The sequence below is a fragment of the Periophthalmus magnuspinnatus genome, chromosome 6 (genome assembly GCF_009829125.3).
Source record: "Periophthalmus magnuspinnatus isolate fPerMag1 chromosome 6, fPerMag1.2.pri, whole genome shotgun sequence".
Lineage (NCBI taxonomy): Eukaryota > Metazoa > Chordata > Actinopteri > Gobiiformes > Gobiidae > Periophthalmus > Periophthalmus magnuspinnatus.
Window position 1 is genome coordinate 12179814 of NC_047131.1, and position 18468 is coordinate 12198281.

Genomic DNA, 18468 nt, shown 5'->3' on the forward strand with positions numbered 1-18468 from the left:
GGTCGTTCAGGGGCCGTTAACCTCTGGCCCCCGCAAACATGTGGGAGAGGGGGGCACGCCAGATTTATCCCGGCCTGTTAGCACGACTGATTCAGGTGTGCGGGTGATTAGCGCAATCAGGCCTGTGCGAAACGTGGACAAAAATATTATGTTTGAGATAAAGATCAAGGTTACTGGCATAAAAGGGACAAGCTGAACAAATAAGGGCGACGCAGATATTAGTTAATACTACAAGCTCCCAGGGACTCCTCATTGGTCAATTTTGTCACGTTTGAAAACTTGAGGAACTGTATGCAGTCTGTGCTCTTACTGTTTTAAAAAGGTACTACGATCACGACTGAACCCGTGTTGCCAGAGCTTTAACCTGCAGATAAACGACACATTCAAGTTTTTCTCATTCTCCGTTTATGGACAGGCCTCATGTGAAAACTCAGAACCTCCAGAAATCACTCACTGAGCTGCAGAGGCTGCACTAGCACTGATTCATGATTGGCTGCAGGTGCTGGAGTTTAAGTAGTGACCGTTCAGACCAACAAGAGCTCCTTCAGGTTTAAACGAACTGGATTTCAACACTGAAACTGGCAACACAAATGAGAGGCTTATGTAAGATTCCTGATTGGATAATCGTCTTGAGAACCAAAACACCGAATTATAACATGAACAAATGACCTCAAGATGTTTCCAGGAGCCTAAAACAGTAGATGTAGCTTTGAAATTCGGCAATTCCAGGGCTGCAAATTATTCAAACGATTGTAATGAAGGTGATTGGAGAGAGCACTTACCACTTGATGACATCACAAAGTGTTTTCTGTTTGAGCGAAGAGCTGGTCTTAAGTACAGATGCCTAAAATTCCTACTTAAGTATAATATTTTGCTGCTTTTAAAGTGTTCCATCACTGCTATAAATTAGTATTGCAGCCCTAATTTTACTTACTTTATAAAATAATCAATGTTTAAATCCAGGCTCAAAACGGTTCTGTTTAGCTGTGCATACGACTGAAAGGTTTTTATTCTGCACTTTTCTCTTTTAATGTTAATTTTATGATGATTATTTGTGATTATTTATGTTTTGATTTGTGTGCTTTTAATGTCTTTCTTATTCCATAAAGCACTTTGAATTACTTTGTGTACAGATTGTGCTGTACAAATAAACTTGCCTTTCCATGACGTGACTTTAAGAACGTGTACGAGCCCAAGGTTACGCTTCTCCTCCCGGACGCAGTACTCAGGCCTCTCTGAAGGAGGAATACTGCGCAGTACATATGTTATATTTATACCTTTCACCAAATATTTGTGTCCCTCTGTCATCGCGGTACAAGGACATGAGCTAGCACGGGAGCAGCGCCGCGGGCAAGCTAACGGCTAACGACACACAAGCCCTCCGCCACTTTAAAGTTCAACATGATGAATGGATGAAAGAGAGGGAGGGAGGGAGAGAGAGAAAGCGGGGGAGGGAGAGAAGGAGAGAGGGAGTATGGATGGGTTTGTGAGAGAGGGAGAGAGTTGGACAGAAGGAAAGGAGAGGAAAAGAGGGAGGAGAGACAAGTATATGTGCGAAGGAGCGACGAGAGGATGGAGGACGGGAAGGAGAGGGAGCGGGAGGAATTGAGAAAGAGGGAGGAGAGAAAAACAATGACTCTGGGGAGGAGAGGAAGGGCTGTCAGAGAGAAAGAGATGGAATGAGAGCGAGAAGAAGAGTGAAGAGTGGAAGAAAGAGGAGAGAGAGTGAGAGAAATAGAAGGAACAAGGGAAAGAGGCGGAATGTGAAAGAGAGAGAGAATATGACTCCATGGAGGGAGTCAGGACAGTTGCAACATGACATTTTCTGAACAAAATTATGAAAGGGGAGATGGTCAAATATATTACAGTAGCTCAACAACCAGAAGGTAACTGGTTCAAGCCTCAGCCAGATAGTTATAGATAGTATTTATATAACCTGCAGAATATTATTTTTAAATTAATTGCGAAGTGAATTCTCAAAATAGATATGAGGACAAATAGATGTATTGGAAAGGAAACAGGAAGCATTTTAAAGAAAACCTTTATTTTATTGTAGATTTAGATTTTGCAGCTATAAATCTTTCGGGGCTCTCTTTTTGGATGGGTGATAAAAAAAAGGTGTAAAAATGATTCTACCTGCAGCCATAGTTTGAGTTTATGTGTGGGGTTTAGTGGTGAACAGGGGGGCGGAGCAATGGGCCCCTGGGCTCTAATCATCTTGTTAAGGTGTGTGTGTGTGTGCGTGTGTGTGGGTGTGTGGAGGAGGGGGGAGTGTTGCCTTCACTCTCTCTCTCACTTTTCTCTCTTACCCCCCTCTCTCTCCCTCTCTCATCCTCTCTCTATGTGTCCCTCTCTCATTCCCTCTCTCTCTACCTCTCTCGCCTCTCCCTCTTTCCCTCTTTTCTCTCTCTCTTTTTCTCCCTGCTCCCCTCCCTCGCTCTCTTCTCCCTTCTCTCTTACCCCCCTCTCTCTCATCCTTTCTCTCTTTCCCCCACTCATCCTCTCTCACCTCTCTATTTCCCTGCTCCCCTCCCTCACTCTCTTCTTCTTCTATCTCACCCCCCTCTCTCTCATCCCCCCCTCGCTCTCATCCTCTTTCCCCCTTGCATTCTCTCTCTTTCACTGCTCCCCTTCCTCACTCTCTTCCCCTTCTCTCTCTCTCTCTTTCTCTTGTCCTCTCTTTCCCCCGCTCATCCTCTCTCCTCTCTCTTTCCCTGCTCCCCTCCCTCACTCTCTTCTCCCTCTCTCTCACCCCTCTCTCTCATCCTCTCTCTCTTGTCCTTTCTTTCCCCCTCTCATACTCTCTCTCCTCTCTCTTTCGCCGCTCCCCTCTCTCATTCTCTACTTCTTCTCTCTCACCCCCCTCTCTCTCATCCTCTCTCTCTTTCATCCTCTCTTCCCCCCTCTCTCCTCTCTCTTTCCCCACTCCCCTCCCTCTCCCTCTCTCTCTCTCCTGGGGCAGGTCAGCTGTGATTAAAAGCCTGTATACCTGGACTGGTGCTGAGGATCTTTTCCCAGAGGCCCCTGGAGACCCCTGGGGGCCCGGTCACATCATGAAGAGGCTCCATTTACAGCGGCTTTAGCTGCTCACCCTGGGGACCGCTCTGTGCATTCCTCTGACTTTTACTAAGCAATCACCTCAAAATAGGACCGTACGGGACAGTTAAAGGGCCCACATTATACTATTTATTAATGTATGTTATAATGTTCCTCATCACAAACAGACCTGGAGTTGTGTTTTGTTTCATTCTCACATGTTTAACACACAAACCCTGTATATTTAGTGAAGCTGTGTTCTTCTCTCAAACAGAAAACACTCTTCCACCTTGTGATGTCATCAAGCATGAATGACATAAAACACAACTTCAGCTCACACGTCAGTTTTGTGTAATATGGGACTGTGTACACTGGTGTGTGAATGTGTGTGTGACTGGGTGAGAGAGAGGACACAGTGGACTTATTTGGACCTCAAGAGCGGCTTAAACAATATGTCTGTACTGGGGCAAGACAGGCTCAAATACAAGGGAAAAATCAGTTAGAGGCTGAAAACTGTTAATTGTGTGTCTGTGACCAAAGTGCAGTATAAACACAAACATGTCATTTTGATTGATTTATGTATTTTTGAATCAAATGATGAAGACGTGGTACAGTGTCCTGTCTGTCTCTGGACCAGTGTCCTGATAAACCCTCAGAGCGCTGCAGTCAGCTGGAGTGGGCCCTCCTCTGTCAGATGCTCTTATTGAGTGCAGATAATAAATGTTCCTGAAATTGTGGGTGAAATTGTGTGTGGGGTGATTACAGGGCCCCCCGCTGCTCTGTGTGCTCTGTGTGCTCTGTGTGCGCCGTGTGCGCCGTGTGCGCCGTGTGCACTGGAGCGGCCGTGGGATGAGCGGGGCCCAGAGGAGAACCCGGCTGTACCAGCCCATAGACACGTGCAGGCTCCCGCCCTGCGCAGAGCTGACTGATGACACAGGCATGAGGGCAGTGACCAAACATGGCTCCTGTGACTATGAAAAAATAAATATTAGATTAAAGGCAGGTATGTAACTTTCTGCAGGTGGTACGTCACGAGATAGATACATTTTATGACATATTAAGATTATAGCCAAAGGAACAACATTTCCATGGAAACAAGCAGGAGGAGGCCCTCCTTCAGGCCAAATAAGAGTCAGGTTTGTGGAGATGCAAGTCCACTCTCAGTAAGGATGCATGTTTCTGTATGTTCAGTGCAGTAAACACATTTTATTTTAGTACATTTTTGTGGCTGTAGCTTTAGTGTCCATGTGCATAATTTTTTGATATGTGCATTATTGTTGATATATTTTTGATTTTTCTTAACACAGAAACAAATTATTTTTAAAAACTGCACATTGAATGCACATTGAAGGTCAAGTCAAGAGGGAGGACAGTGGAGGGAGAGGGGAAAAGAGACAGAGGAGAGGACAGGGGAGAGAGGGAGAGAGCTGCAAATGAGGCGACAGTGGAGCAGGGAAGAGGAGGACAAAGGCAGCGACAGTGGAGTGGGGGAGGAAGGGAACGTGGAGAGGGGACAGTGGAGAAGACATTGAGGAGAGGGATAGAGGGAGAGTGAAGATGGGGACTATGGAGAGGGGGACTGTGGACAAAAGGAAAAGCATACATACAGGTGTTTAAACTGCTCAGAAATACATTGAAAAATTGTATTCCCACTGTGAGCGCTGTCTCTTATCCAGATCTGACCCGTAACATGGCCTAGTGGTGGCACCTTCCTATCTCCATGGAGATAGATAGGCCTAATGCCACACTGTCGAACATTCTAGTCAATTAATAAAACATAGTCAACAAACCTGAAGGTCCTATATTACACAACATTGACTCTTGTGAGCTTCAAACCATGTTATACTGTTGTTACCTCATCAAAAACATACCAGGAGTTGTGAGTTGTGTTTTTTTGAGTAACCCTTTATTATTAGTCTGTCTACATCTCCAAAGGTCAGAATGCTCTGTTCCACCTTGTGATGTCATGAAGCAGTAGTTTTCAAATGAAATCATCCACATTAGTCTGGTGAAGGTGTATGGAGTTTAAAAACACAGTAGAGCACTTCCTGTTACCTCATCACATCAGGAAATGGAACAGAGTGTTTCATGTCTGAGAGCACTCAAACGCCTAAATATACAGGGTTTGTGTCTTAAACATGTGTGAATGAAACAAAAGACACCTCCATGTATGTCTGTGATGAAGAAACAACATTAGAACTGAGAAAATAGCGTAACATGGGCCCTTTAACACTGGTTTTAACTGTCCATTCTCCTTGGACATCTGTCTAGTCCCAGGACGATGCCTCCTCTGTGAGATGCTTAATGACTTGAGCCAACAGAGAGGAGCAGGCGGGACGGAGGCTACCCCAGGCCTGGTGCTCTGTTCTGGGGGAGGGTGAGTTCAGAAGGGGCCCTGTGCATGGGAAATGTACATGATGAGGTTAGCCGTTTGGCCCGCCGCTGTAATTGGCTTAGACGGTCTCGCGGGCGGATTTGCAGAATTGAACCTGAGCACTGGTGCGTTGCTCGGGAGCCGAGAGTGGACGTGATCTTGGCCCGAACGCAGTAAGCAAATCTCAAAGGCAGTTTAGATTACACTGAGTACAGCAGACAGGAGGAGCAGGGAAAGACGTTAGCACACAGGAGGAGCGGAGAGGAGCAAACAGGAGGAGTACACAGCAGGAGCAGACAGGAGGAGGAGAGAGGAAAAGACATTAGCAGACAGAAGCAAACAGGAGGGGCAGACAGGAGGAGACAAGAGGAGCAGACAGGAGTAAACAGGAGGAGCAGACAGGAGGAGTACACAGCAGGAGCAGACAGGAGCAGACAGGAGCAGACAAGAGCAAACAGGAGGAGCAGACAGGAGGAGCAGACAGGAGGAGCAGACGGGAGGAGCAGACGGGAGGAGCAGACAGGAGGAGGAGACAGGAGGAGCAGACATGAATAGACAGAAAGAGCAGACGGGAGCAAACAGGAGCAAATAGAAGGAGCAGACAGAAAGTGGAGACAGGAGCAGACTGGAAGAGCAAACAGGAGGAGCAGACAGGAGGAGCAGACAGGAGGATACGGGAGAAGCAGACATACTATACTGATGCAGTAATAGTGAAATCACTTATATCAATTATTTTATTGTTGTGTAATAATAAGTTAAATTGTGCCACTGTATGTCACAGAATCTGCAGGTGAACTATTTGGGCTGTAATCTGCATATCTGTTCATTACAACTTAGGGAGGTTGTGCCATTTAAAGTATCATTTAAGTGATCTACATGAATCAAACATTTGGGCATCAAAACTACAGATGAAACATATGGGACGTAGTAAACAAAAATACACTCTTGGTTTTCCAATATTAAACCCTGACGTGTGAAGTTGATTTGTTTAACTTTTTTCTTTGCTACATAATTCCATACATCTTGCTTCATATATTTGATGTCTTCAGTATTTATCCAAAATAGAGTGAACATAAAGAAAAACAAAAATTTAATGAGATGGAAAGATCCAACCCAGTGGAGCAACAAGTTAACATGCTATTACCCAAAAACATCATATAACAACTCACATGGCTCTTACTTAAGTTTGCGATTGATAACATGTTTTACAATTAGATGCAATTATAAAATGTTAAAGGGAAATGATTTTTAAAGTTGTACAGTGTACCTTTTCTGGTGAAGGGTATGACATCTGTTTCCATGTTTGTTTTTTGTTTTGTCCAGAATGAAATTAAACTTATTTTGTATCTACCACATTGCATTTTTTTTTTCTTACTGTACATAAATACCTTGATTAACTTGATTCTTACTGTGAGCAGGATTACCAACAACAGATACTTCAGTTTAATACCATACTGTTGAATAGTAAAACAAAAAAATCAATGAAAATGTTTTGAGTGAAGACGTTTTGCTGCTAATGGAATGGACGGAAGGAGGGGCCTTAGAAATCATTTATCTGATATAACTCCATCATCAGACCTAAATCAAAACAAGGAAAACAATGGAGCTAGCCAGTATGCTAATAGGTGTGAGAGCAGCCATTAGGGGCCTGAACAATTACACAAAATATATGACTCAGGCTCATTTCTCACTTGGAGTAGTTCAATAAAGGTAGTGTCCACCAACAATCTGACCAGAAGTGAAGAAGCCACGTGTCAGACCTGGACAACTGAATTACATTACAGAGAAAAAGCAAGGTCATCTTTATGGAGACAAGCAGGTGGTAGACCCTCCACCAGAAAAGTTACGTAGTGCATCTTTCCAGCCAGCCTACTTTGCTATAATGAGCCAATAGTAGAATTTACAGACAGCCCACACTAGTGTCTCCACATCTGAGGACAAAACTATAAGTGTACACAACATACATTATTCAGAATACTATATCTGAGTGACTGTATTCCAGTGCAATACTTTTTCATCTGGTGGAACAGTGGTCCCTCGTTTATCCCAGGGTTAAGTTCTAAAAATAACCCGCGATAGGTGAAATCTGCAAAGTAGTCAGCTTTATTTTTTACAGTTATTCTATATGTTTTGCAGCTGGAAAAACCCCTCACCACACAGTTTATACGCTTTTCTCACACAGACATTAACATTTGCTCACATTTCTCTCTTGTTTAAACACTCTCAAAGTTCAAATCTTCGTAGGTGTCTTTTGTCGGTGAAGAACGTTTCATTGACATTGTGCGTTTTGTCGAAGAGAAAACTTGCAAACATACAGCACTTCAGAGTCACACTGCGATCTGACATTTAAGTAAATTTGGCTGAACGTATTTTGTACTGTACAGGAGACACGGCACGGAGGAAACTGATGGACAATGGTCTACACTCCATTAGCCAATCAGGACGCAGAACACAATGCACGGTCATACACTGTAAAAGAAAGCATGCACACAAAAAAATTGGCAAAACAGCAAGGCCGCAAAAGGTGAAACACGTTATAGTGAGGGATAACTGTATTCAGAATTCAGTTACTTTCCTAAAATTAAAAGAGCACAATTACGCTTCAATCTGCGTAGTTGTTAATAGCAACATGATCAAATGCATTCAAAAGTTTTATGCAGCTAAAACCTGGAACAGTCTTCCTGAAGATGTGAGACAGGCCTCTACTCTGACAATATTTAAATCCAGGCTCAAAATGGTTCTATTTAGCGGTGCACATGTTTTTGTTTTTTTATATTTAATGTTAATTTTATGATGATTATTTATGTTTTGGTTTGTTTGTGTTGTGATTTTAATGTGTTTTTTTTATTTTATTTTGTAAAGCACTTTGAATTACTTTGCACATGAATTGTGCCACACATAATCTTACATTCCCTAATCCTAAATCACACTTTAACAAACTAAATGTGAAAATAATACAGTATTCTAACATTGCTTTTAATAATATTGCGACAGTATACATAAAAGTAATCCAAGAAATGACTTAAGAGTAAAAATGTATTTGGTGAAACTACCACTCAAGTAAGTCATATGTGATTATGTAGTGTGTCCAGACTGGGCCCCAGGATTAGAGCTGGTGTGGACAGACACAGCAGGTCCACAGACACAAGAATCTGAGCCGTTTGAGGACTTAAAGGCGCATTGCGGAACTTAAGCCTCGTTTCCACTGTTTCGCTTTGGAGCGGATCGCTATGGGTCGTAAGTTTCTCCACACTCTGAAGTGAACCATTTGGGATAAACTGCCATATTTCTGACATGCAAACAAACAAAGCTAGCGAGCTAACAACAGCTGTTTACTGTTTATTGATGCACGACTCACACGTAAAGATCAAACATGAAATATTTCCAGGTCCTAATGCATCTAACATGAGACAAACACAATGCAATACATAAAGAGAGGTTAAAACGCAGTGTACAGGTGCAAAGAAGTGAAATAAATGCAGAAAAAAAGACAATAAACTGGAAGTAGTTTTGCATTTACGCTAGCTTTAGCTTTAGCCTCGTCTCACAGCACCACAAGCCTGGAATTGCTAAATGTCTTTTTATGAATCGCTGAAATTGACCTTATAAATACAAATGTAATTCAGGTATGATTTATGTTCTATTTATTAAGAAGGCACAAGTTATGTTTGGGTGGCGTCAGTGTTTTACGGAGCAGAGCTCTGCCCCTGGACCTGGAGCTGTGCCCGGGGCATGGAAACACAATTCAGCTGACAGGACCCTGCACCAAACAGACCGGCTCCAAGGCTGCCACAAGTGAACTGCACCAAGGGAAAAGAGGCTTTAGAGGGTCTACCACCTGCTTGTCTTCATGGACTTATAAACGGTTTGGCTTTAATGTTCCACAGTACTGCATTACACTTATCGATCTCCAAGGAGACAAGCAAGTGACCACCACTAGGCAAGGTTAGAGGTCAGATCTGTGGAGAAGTGACCCCGATCATTGAGGATGGATGTTTCTCAAGAGCATTAAAAACACATGTAGTCTGAGTAAATGCAAGATAGATTATTACATGTAATACTATCGAGCAACACAATTTAAGAAATGAACTAATGGTGTTCAGGGTCTGCCACCTGCTTGGCTCTTTGTTGTTTTTTGTTCTCGAATGTTCCACTGTATGGCATTATTGTTATTTTTTATCGATTTATTTGCAACGCACACTTGTTTTAGCAATAAAAACACCTGAAATTATTAAAGTCAGATAATCCAGGCAAATAATGTCCCCCTGTAGACAAGCAGGTGGTAGAAAAGTTACATATTACACATTTAATAACACAACATTAATATTATAATTACTTGTTAATCTAATGCTCAGAAAGATTAGGAGCCATAACGGAGAGCCAATCTAAAAAAGGTGTTTGAACAGAGCCACCCTGCCATCACCAAACAGCACACAGAGACTAGCATGTGTGCAGTGTGTTTCTGTATCTCTCCTGTTACACCTCCTCTCCCCACACAAACTCCAGCGGCCATGATGAGTTGTTTAAAGTCTAATCAGAACCTAACAAGTCCCTGGCTATTTGCTTGCGCCGCAGCACTTGAAAGTTCCCAGATGTTGTGGAAGGCGGGGAGTCGATTGTTTATCCAACGGCCGGCCCCTCGGAGCACACTCAGCTCCGTGAGGGGAGGGGCCGTACAGTCGTGGTGCGGGCAAACAGCCACACAAGCCCGCAGCAGCAAATTAGCCTCCCTCCCACCTGCTGGAGCTCGCATGCAGGGCCCAGACGCGGAGCTCCGTCGTGGGCCTGCCTCACATCGATCGGCTGTTGTTGCAGCTGGGCCTGTGATGGTTTATTTAAGCGTCTCCACATGCGACGGAGGGGAGGCAGCTGAATACATAAAGCAGCCTCTCACAGTCGCTAGCCTGTGTGCGCCGCCGCTAACTGTACCAATCAAAACCAAATGGGGGCATCCCGCCACGTACAGCTCCATAAAGCCAGGAAGTGTGGTCTTACCTTTAAGAGGCCGTGCGTGTAGCGTGTTAGCTTTAGAGGATGAGTCCTGGCTTACTTATGTAGGATATGACTGAACAGGTAGAACTGTTAAACAAGATTGCTTCAGGTAAACTAAAGCCAAAAGCTGTTAAAGACTGGTATTACACGTCTATGTGGTACAAAAATGCATGACATATTTACTACATTGCCTTTATTAGTTTGAAAATGCTATAGTCACCGAAAATAATGTATCAGCGTGTTTATGAGTTTGCCAATAATCAAAACCAAATGTCATCCTCACGTCATCCCGCGACGTACAGCTCCATAAATCCAGGAAGTGCAGCCTTACCTTTAAGAGGCCAGGCATGTAGCGTGTTAGCTTTAGCGGATGAGTCTTATGGGCTTACTTTAGCAATAAGGAGGATTTCACTCAACAGAAAGCAAATGTGTTTTTGAACAATATTACTTCTCCTAAACTGAAGGAAGAACATATTATAGGTGTGCTGTATAACTTTTCTGGTCACCTGCTTGTCTCCATGGAGATGTGATTGCTTTACCTGGAATGTTCCGCAGTGTGATTTTAAACTAATCTATCTTGCATTTATTCAATTACATGTGCTAAATATTACATATCTTGAAAAAAAGGCATTCTTACAGTGTGCAGGCTCTGATCTAGAAGTTGGCCTAAGTTGGTGTTACTTGCTTATCTCTATGAAGATGGAGATGTTTACTGTCACATACTGGAACTTTCATAGCAAAGAAAAGTTACAGAGTGCACCTTTAAGTTATCATGACTCATAAGAGTTCTTACCGTCTAAATAGTTCGCCTTCCAAATACCACTAGATCTAAAGCAGGTCTAAAGCAGGACTATACCAGGTAGATCTAAGACAGGTGTAGAATTGGACTACAGTGTGATTTGAGTAGCTCTAATACCACTAAGCCAAAGGACGACAAAAATAAATAAAAGTGAGCTAGCCTAAGGTGTGAACTGTCACCTACATTATGCAAAATGTGACTAAAAGAACAGTTCACATCTTAGAGTAGTTCAGTGGAATTATAAGACATGGTTCTTACTGTATAAACTAGGATGTGTAATATCTCAGTCAAGGTCAGATCCATGATAAAAGAAACATTAAAAAAAAATAAAATCTTTCAACTGGACAAAAAGTTGTACAAGTGAATACATTGTGCTGCTCATCCAAGTCACTTTAGTTGTTGTCTGATTGCTGGTGGATACTGCCTTATATTTGTCTGAAGGGAGGAGCTAACTACACTGGAAATAAAAACACCTATTGTTTACAGTTTTTGTTTGTTATTCAAGCCCCTAATGAGTGATTTCACTCATTAGGGGCTTGAATGATTATGCTCCTCCCTTCAGATAGATGTAAGGCAGTGTCCTCCAGTGATCTGACCAGAACTGGAGAAGCGGCTTGGATGAGCAGCGAAACGTCTTTACTCCTTCAACTTTTTGTCCAGTTGACAGATTTTTTTGTTTCAGTGTAGTTGGACACATTTTTTTTTAATGTTTACTACTTTCTACATTGTATATCCATAGAGAATACATAGTAAAGACAACAAATATGTAATGCAAGATATATAGAATTATGTAGTAAAGAAATAGCTCTAAGTGCTGCAAACCCTCGGCCTTCTCTCAAAGAGCTTGGTTTTCACGTCACAGATGAGCCTTGTCAGGGTCAAGAAATGCCACCAGAAGTGCAAACTAGGGTTCAAACCAATAGGTGGATATTTATATATTTTTTTATCTAAAAAAACAAAAAATGTTAATTTGGGTTTATTTTTTGTTTACTACATTCCATATGTGTCATTCAGAGTTCCGATGCCTTCAGTGAGACTGTAACATAACATCTACAATGTAAATAATCATGGAAGTAGAGAAGAGATATAAATGAAAAAGTGTGTCCAAACTTTTGACTGGCCGTGTATATGGCCAGAAACCTGCACAAGCCTTTTGGATGGATAACCAAACATATTCACTCTTAAAAACTTTCCCTGTATAGTCCTATAGTCTGACCCTGATCCCATTCTTCCTGTCGCAGTCCTAGAGCAGTGCAGCCGGAGGGAGCAGAGTCCCACTTCCTGTGTCGGTGGCCCAGACAGGAAATGAGCTGATTGTTGTTTGGTCCAACCGAACATACACATATATATATATATATATATATATATATATATAAATATAAACTATACCTGAACAATACCTGTTTTTTCAGTACCGTACCAGAACTGTACTTTTTGTTATCTACTCCTGTGTTATTGAGCATCTAGGACTACACAACAGAATGAGAATGTTGTCATTTGTGGAGACACTGCCTAGTCAATTTTTATACATAATTTTTTTTTTTTTTTTTTCCAGTGCTAGTGTTTCTTTGATTACCAACATTTTTTTTGTTTGGTTTTTTCTATGTACAAAGTGAAACAAATGGTACAACATAATAGGTTTACTCAGTCACACATACTTAAAGCCTCACTGTGTAAAGCCCAAAATCACTGAATCCACGGTGATTTAAGTTGATTTAAGTTCTACATTATCCATTGGTCAAAGTGTCACAACAGCGAAACAAGCCCAGAAATGAAACTTTTAAATCAAGTTGAGAGATAAGCACAGACATCTTTCAAAATGTGCCATTCTTTCACATTTTATATTAATCAAAGTCTGTTTCTGCACAAATAGGCCAAGTACGGTCTTCAGCAGCACCACGTTTGTTTTGGTTTGTTTGGGGGCTTCACCTTTTGGTCCGCCCAGTCCACAATACTGCTCTGTGATTGGACAGTTCTACCAGCGGCTCGACACAGGAGAGGGAGTAGAGGGAGTATGAGTCTGTGAACTTATAAATAACATGTGAATTCAACTGTGCAAGATAGCGACAAATCCAAAATTATATCTGGGTGTATTTTTATAAACAGAGGGATATCAATCTAGTCCCAATGCCCCGTTTTGTATCTTAAATCTGACCAAATGTGTTCATACAATTAGATTTATTTTTCTCAGTGACGCATGTGAAATGAAGGAGCTCGTTGGCCATCTATCATTTACAAACAAAATGATCTCAGATTAACTGAATTTAGTGCTTCGCTTGTTGATTCTACAGAAATCTGCCAAGTTGTTCATTCCCCTGTGATATTTCATCCACCTATTTTTCCTCAAAAGCAGCCGTGTTTGTTCCAATACGGACAGAGCATGCTTGTCCCTGATTTGCTAATCCACCTGTCAATCATGGCCATCTGAACTCGGGGACATTCACCAGTGACCAGTGACTCACATCTTCATAAAGTATTGAAGAAGTGTGGATTCTGGAGGTTTTTGAAGGTAGTTTTGAGCTAAGAAACCCAAACACCCTTATTAGTGAAATGTTACACAGTGGGGCTTTTCAGTTCATTTTAAATTTATTGTTTTTTTTATCGCAAAGAAGAAAGTAATATATACAACACTGTTTCCATTGTTTCCATCGTATTGACAAATCTTCTCTCATTTTACATTTCGTACATATAATTTTGTCATAACTTTGGAAATACTTTTTTCTCCCCCCCCAAACCCCTCACACACATGTTACGCCACTCCCCCCACCCCCTGCCCTTGTGCTTGGCCCATGTTCACTGTAATGAAGCCATCACCAGCAGATGGTCGGAGCGCCTCAAATAGCAAAGGTAATTAGCTGGGCTGTCAAAATATAAGTCTGCGCTGCATTCAGGTACCTCGGTAAAAATGTACTTGATAGTGGAAGTGATGTGGGAGCATTCTCACGGGTCTGCGATAGATAGATGATTAGTTTGTCTTCAGGACGGAGAGGTGCAGATAAAATATATTGGGATGGCAGATGCTCAAGACAGATGTTACGTTCAAGGCCACTCGGGAAAACTGAGCTATATATCCACAGTATGAAGTGTGAGGGGTTTTTGCACAAATATAACATTATTTAAGATAAGACGCTACAACCATTTTTTCAAGTTTTTTTTTTTTTTTCTTAAGCTTTAACGCAACAATATATTATAGAAGTTTTTATAGAAGTATTTATTTATAGAAGTATTTATTTATTTTTCTGGTATTATGCATTAATGATTGCTTTGACTATCTATCTATTATCTACTACTATGTACTACTAATATATAATACTAATGACTCAAAAACTAAATGAATAAAATCACCACTTTAAGAAGCTTGGTATTTTATATTTAAAGCCTCAGTTCACAACTTTTTAGCCAAAAAATTCACCCTCTGTGGGTGAGCTCAGGTCCTCTACCAGAGGCCTGGGAGCTTAAGGGTTCTGTGCAGTATCTTTGCTGTTCCTAGTACTGCACTTTTCTGGACTGAGATGTCTGATGTTTTTCCTGAGATCTACTGTAGCAACTCCTCCAGTTTGGGGGTCACTTCCCCGAGTGTTCTGATGACCACGGGCACCACTGATACCTTCATCTTCCAGGCCTTCTCCAGCTCTTCTTTGAGCCCCTGGTATTTGTCTAGTTTCTCATGTTCTTTTTTCCTGATGTTCCCAACACTTGGTACTGCAGTGTCCGCCATAACGGCTTTGCTCTGTTGTTTATCCACCACCACAATGTCCAGTTGTTTCCCTGTCACCATTTTGTCTGTCTGTATCTGAAAGTCCCACTTCAGCCACTTATGTTCCGGTGGTACATCCCGTGCAGGGGCTTATCCTTCCATGATCATTCCTCCAGTACCTCTTCCTCTGAACTCCACTGTCTGAGACATTCTCTGAGCATGTCATCTGTTGGGGCCTTGTCCTTGATGTACTCACAGATCTTGGATGTTTCATCCTGGACAGTGGCTCTCACACTCACTAGTCCTCACCCTCCTTCCTTATGGCTTGATCTCAGAGTACTGAATTTGGGAAGGAACCCGTCATGCATGGTCAGGAACTTTTATGTCTTAACATCTGTGGTTTGTATTTCTTCCTTTGGCCAGCTTATGATTCCTGCTTGGTGTCTGATTACTGGCAGGACGTAGCTGTTTATTGCCCAGGTCTTGTTCTTGCCATTGAGCTGACTCCTTAGGACTTGCCTTACTCATTGGAAGTATTTGGGTGTAGGAATGGTGGTCCCATTCCTAAGTCGGTATCCGTAGCCAGTGTTGTTGTGGATCAGGGGGTTCAGACCAATGCAGAACAGCAGTGGGGACAGTGCGTCTCCTTGATGTATGCCCTATTTGATTATTTGATGATCACTTGTGCAAGTGGCTTGCTATTGGCCTCAGGGTGAGGCTCTTACAGTCCTGTTGAGATATATATATATATATATATATATATATATATATATATATATATATATATATATATATATATATATATATATATATATATATATATATATATATATATATATATATATATATATATATATATATATATATATATATATATATGGGTGTGGGTGTGTGTGTGTGTTCATAATTATGATGCCTTCAGTGAGAACAGTTAAAATGATGATGAAATCAATGAAATGAAATGAATGGAAATGAAGGGGAAAAAGCATGTTCAAAGCTTTGACTGGTAGTGTATATATTTATTTTCTTTGTATCTCCACTGACTCGTGGGTTGGAGGAGGACCTCCTCCAGGTTTCATGGAAATGTTTACCTGTCTAGTCACACGCTTTGACAAAACTTTACAAAGACATGTGGGTCTGGAACCATATCAGTTGGCGGACAACAAAAGGAAAAATAAAACCCGGAGAACTGAGAAACAGCACAGATTTCTGCAGAATCAACACTCAGCTCACTCAAATCCCAAACTGTTTATCTCAGGTAAAAAAAAAGTTATATCTTCTGCATTTGAGAGATATGTGATGTAAACTATCGGCTGTGGTTGGACCGTCACAAGTTAGGATGGAACATCTCAATGAGGAATGCTCCATAGGGTTTTAATTTTTTATTTCCATCTCCAGAAAGTTGCATTTAACAAAAAAAAATGAAAGAATGAAACCCATAGCTTAATCCCTTTCAAAGCCTTGAAAAAAAGAAGTGATATCTACATATTGTTTTCATTGCCCACAGTGTCCAGCTTAAGAGTTTTGTTCCCACTATTTGATTGTATTGGTTTCCCGTTAGCATCATTTGTAGAAACATTCCCTGCGTACTAATGCTGTCATAACTCTCACTGGTCGACATGTTAAAAGGATCGTCCCTGATTTATCCTCGGCATTGAACTCTCAACCTGAATAACATGAAATTCCACTTTTCATTTAGCAGGGAGTAAATAAACACACATAATGGATTACAGCTATTAATATGACTGTAGGGTTTGTTTTTGAGGCGAGACATTATGAACAAAAGTCATTTTTAGTTTCAAATGATGTGTTTGGTGCTTGTTCTTTTAATACAGAAACAACATTTTCACCTGGTAACAAAGACATCACCAATCTACACTTTAAGATGTTTTCCTGTATATGTTTTTTTTTTAACTGTAACTTTTATTTTAAGTTATGTTTTATGTTTATTCTAAATGCATTTTCTCTTCTACTGGAGAATTTGGTGATCTAATACCTAGAAAAAAACTATGATAAAGCATTAGATTTATATATGGCCTTTTAAGACACCCAAAGTGCTTCATGATGCATTATACATTTACTCTACACTCGGTGGTGGTAAACTACTGTAGCCACAGCTGCCCTAGAGCAGACAGACAGAAGTGAAGCTGCCATCAGCCCCTCTGACCAGCACCAACATTCACCCACACACCACTGCAGCAATGTGGGTGAAGTGATTTGTCCAAGGACACGAGAAGAGTTTTTGCCACTGTTGCCCCACTGTGGTACCTGGTATTCCCAGTGGTCTCCCATCCCATAACCAGACCTGGCCCTGTTTAGCTTTTGAGATCAGACAAGATTGGACATTGACACACCGGCATGACTTATTGACATTTTAACTTCTAAAAATGAGTAAATAAACAAAAAAGTTTAGGTATAAAAGATATGTCAATAGATGTTAGGACATTTTATCATACAAAATTCTTGCCTAATATAAAGAAAACATAAAATCATGAATCTTATATGTTGTTATGTTGGTAATCTATAGGAAAAAAATACAAAGTGATATCCATAAATATAAGGTTTTGTTTTTTTCTTCCTTTTCACCTGCAGAGTCTCGCTTTAAGTCCTAAATCTGGGTTATGCTTTCCAGGTCAGGGCGGAGTAGACCGGGATGTGTACGTGTGTGTCTTTGTAATAAACTGTTCTGTGCATATTCACACTGCATAAACACACGTGACCCAACACATTTCTCAGCCTGCAGCCATTTTCTGGGGCACGCCAGCACCCATGGGAGACAACCGAAATACTCACCGAATCACCACGCCAAAGCAACCCTCTCCCTGTTGTTAAGGGGGTTATGGGAGTCAAGTGTGGCCCCTCCCACCAGGCACAACGCATTATGAAATCAAGCTGTAAATGATGCAATGGTGGGTTTAGAATGAAGCAAGATCAGAAAGTACAGGTGCATAAGTGGCCAGTGCTGTAACTCCATTTCAAAGGTCTCATATTAAAAGTGCACTATGTAACACTGTTGGTGGAGGATCAGTCGCTTGCTTGTCTCCGTGGAAATGTTGATGCTTTGGAATGTGTAACCCCTCAGTTGTCCAGGTAGGGTCCATCGCAAAAGGAACTGTAATTCTCCCAACTGGACAAAAGGTTTGGAGTGAATACAATTGGCCACTAATCCACTTGCGCATGTCTGTCTGAAAAGAGGAGCTAAGTGCACTGACACTAACACGCCCTAAATGTTTACAGTAGGAATGGTTGTTATTAATCCATATTCCATACAACTACCCTAAGGATGTGTCTCAGGTGACAGTTCACATCTCGGGGTAGTTCAATGGGTAGTTTCAGTTGGTACATACAAATACAAAGCATGGCGGCATATGAAAAAAACAAAAAGAACAAAACGAAGAAACAAAAAACACTTAATCTGAGTTAAAAGAAGCTCTTTTGAATAACAGAAATGTGTGCTACAACTAAACAGATCCCAGTCGCTCCAAGTTTCAAATGATAAAAGATAGTCTGGTCTTCCAGTCTTCTAAAAACTTTACATGCATGTGAGTAGAGTGAAGTTTAATAAGGCTA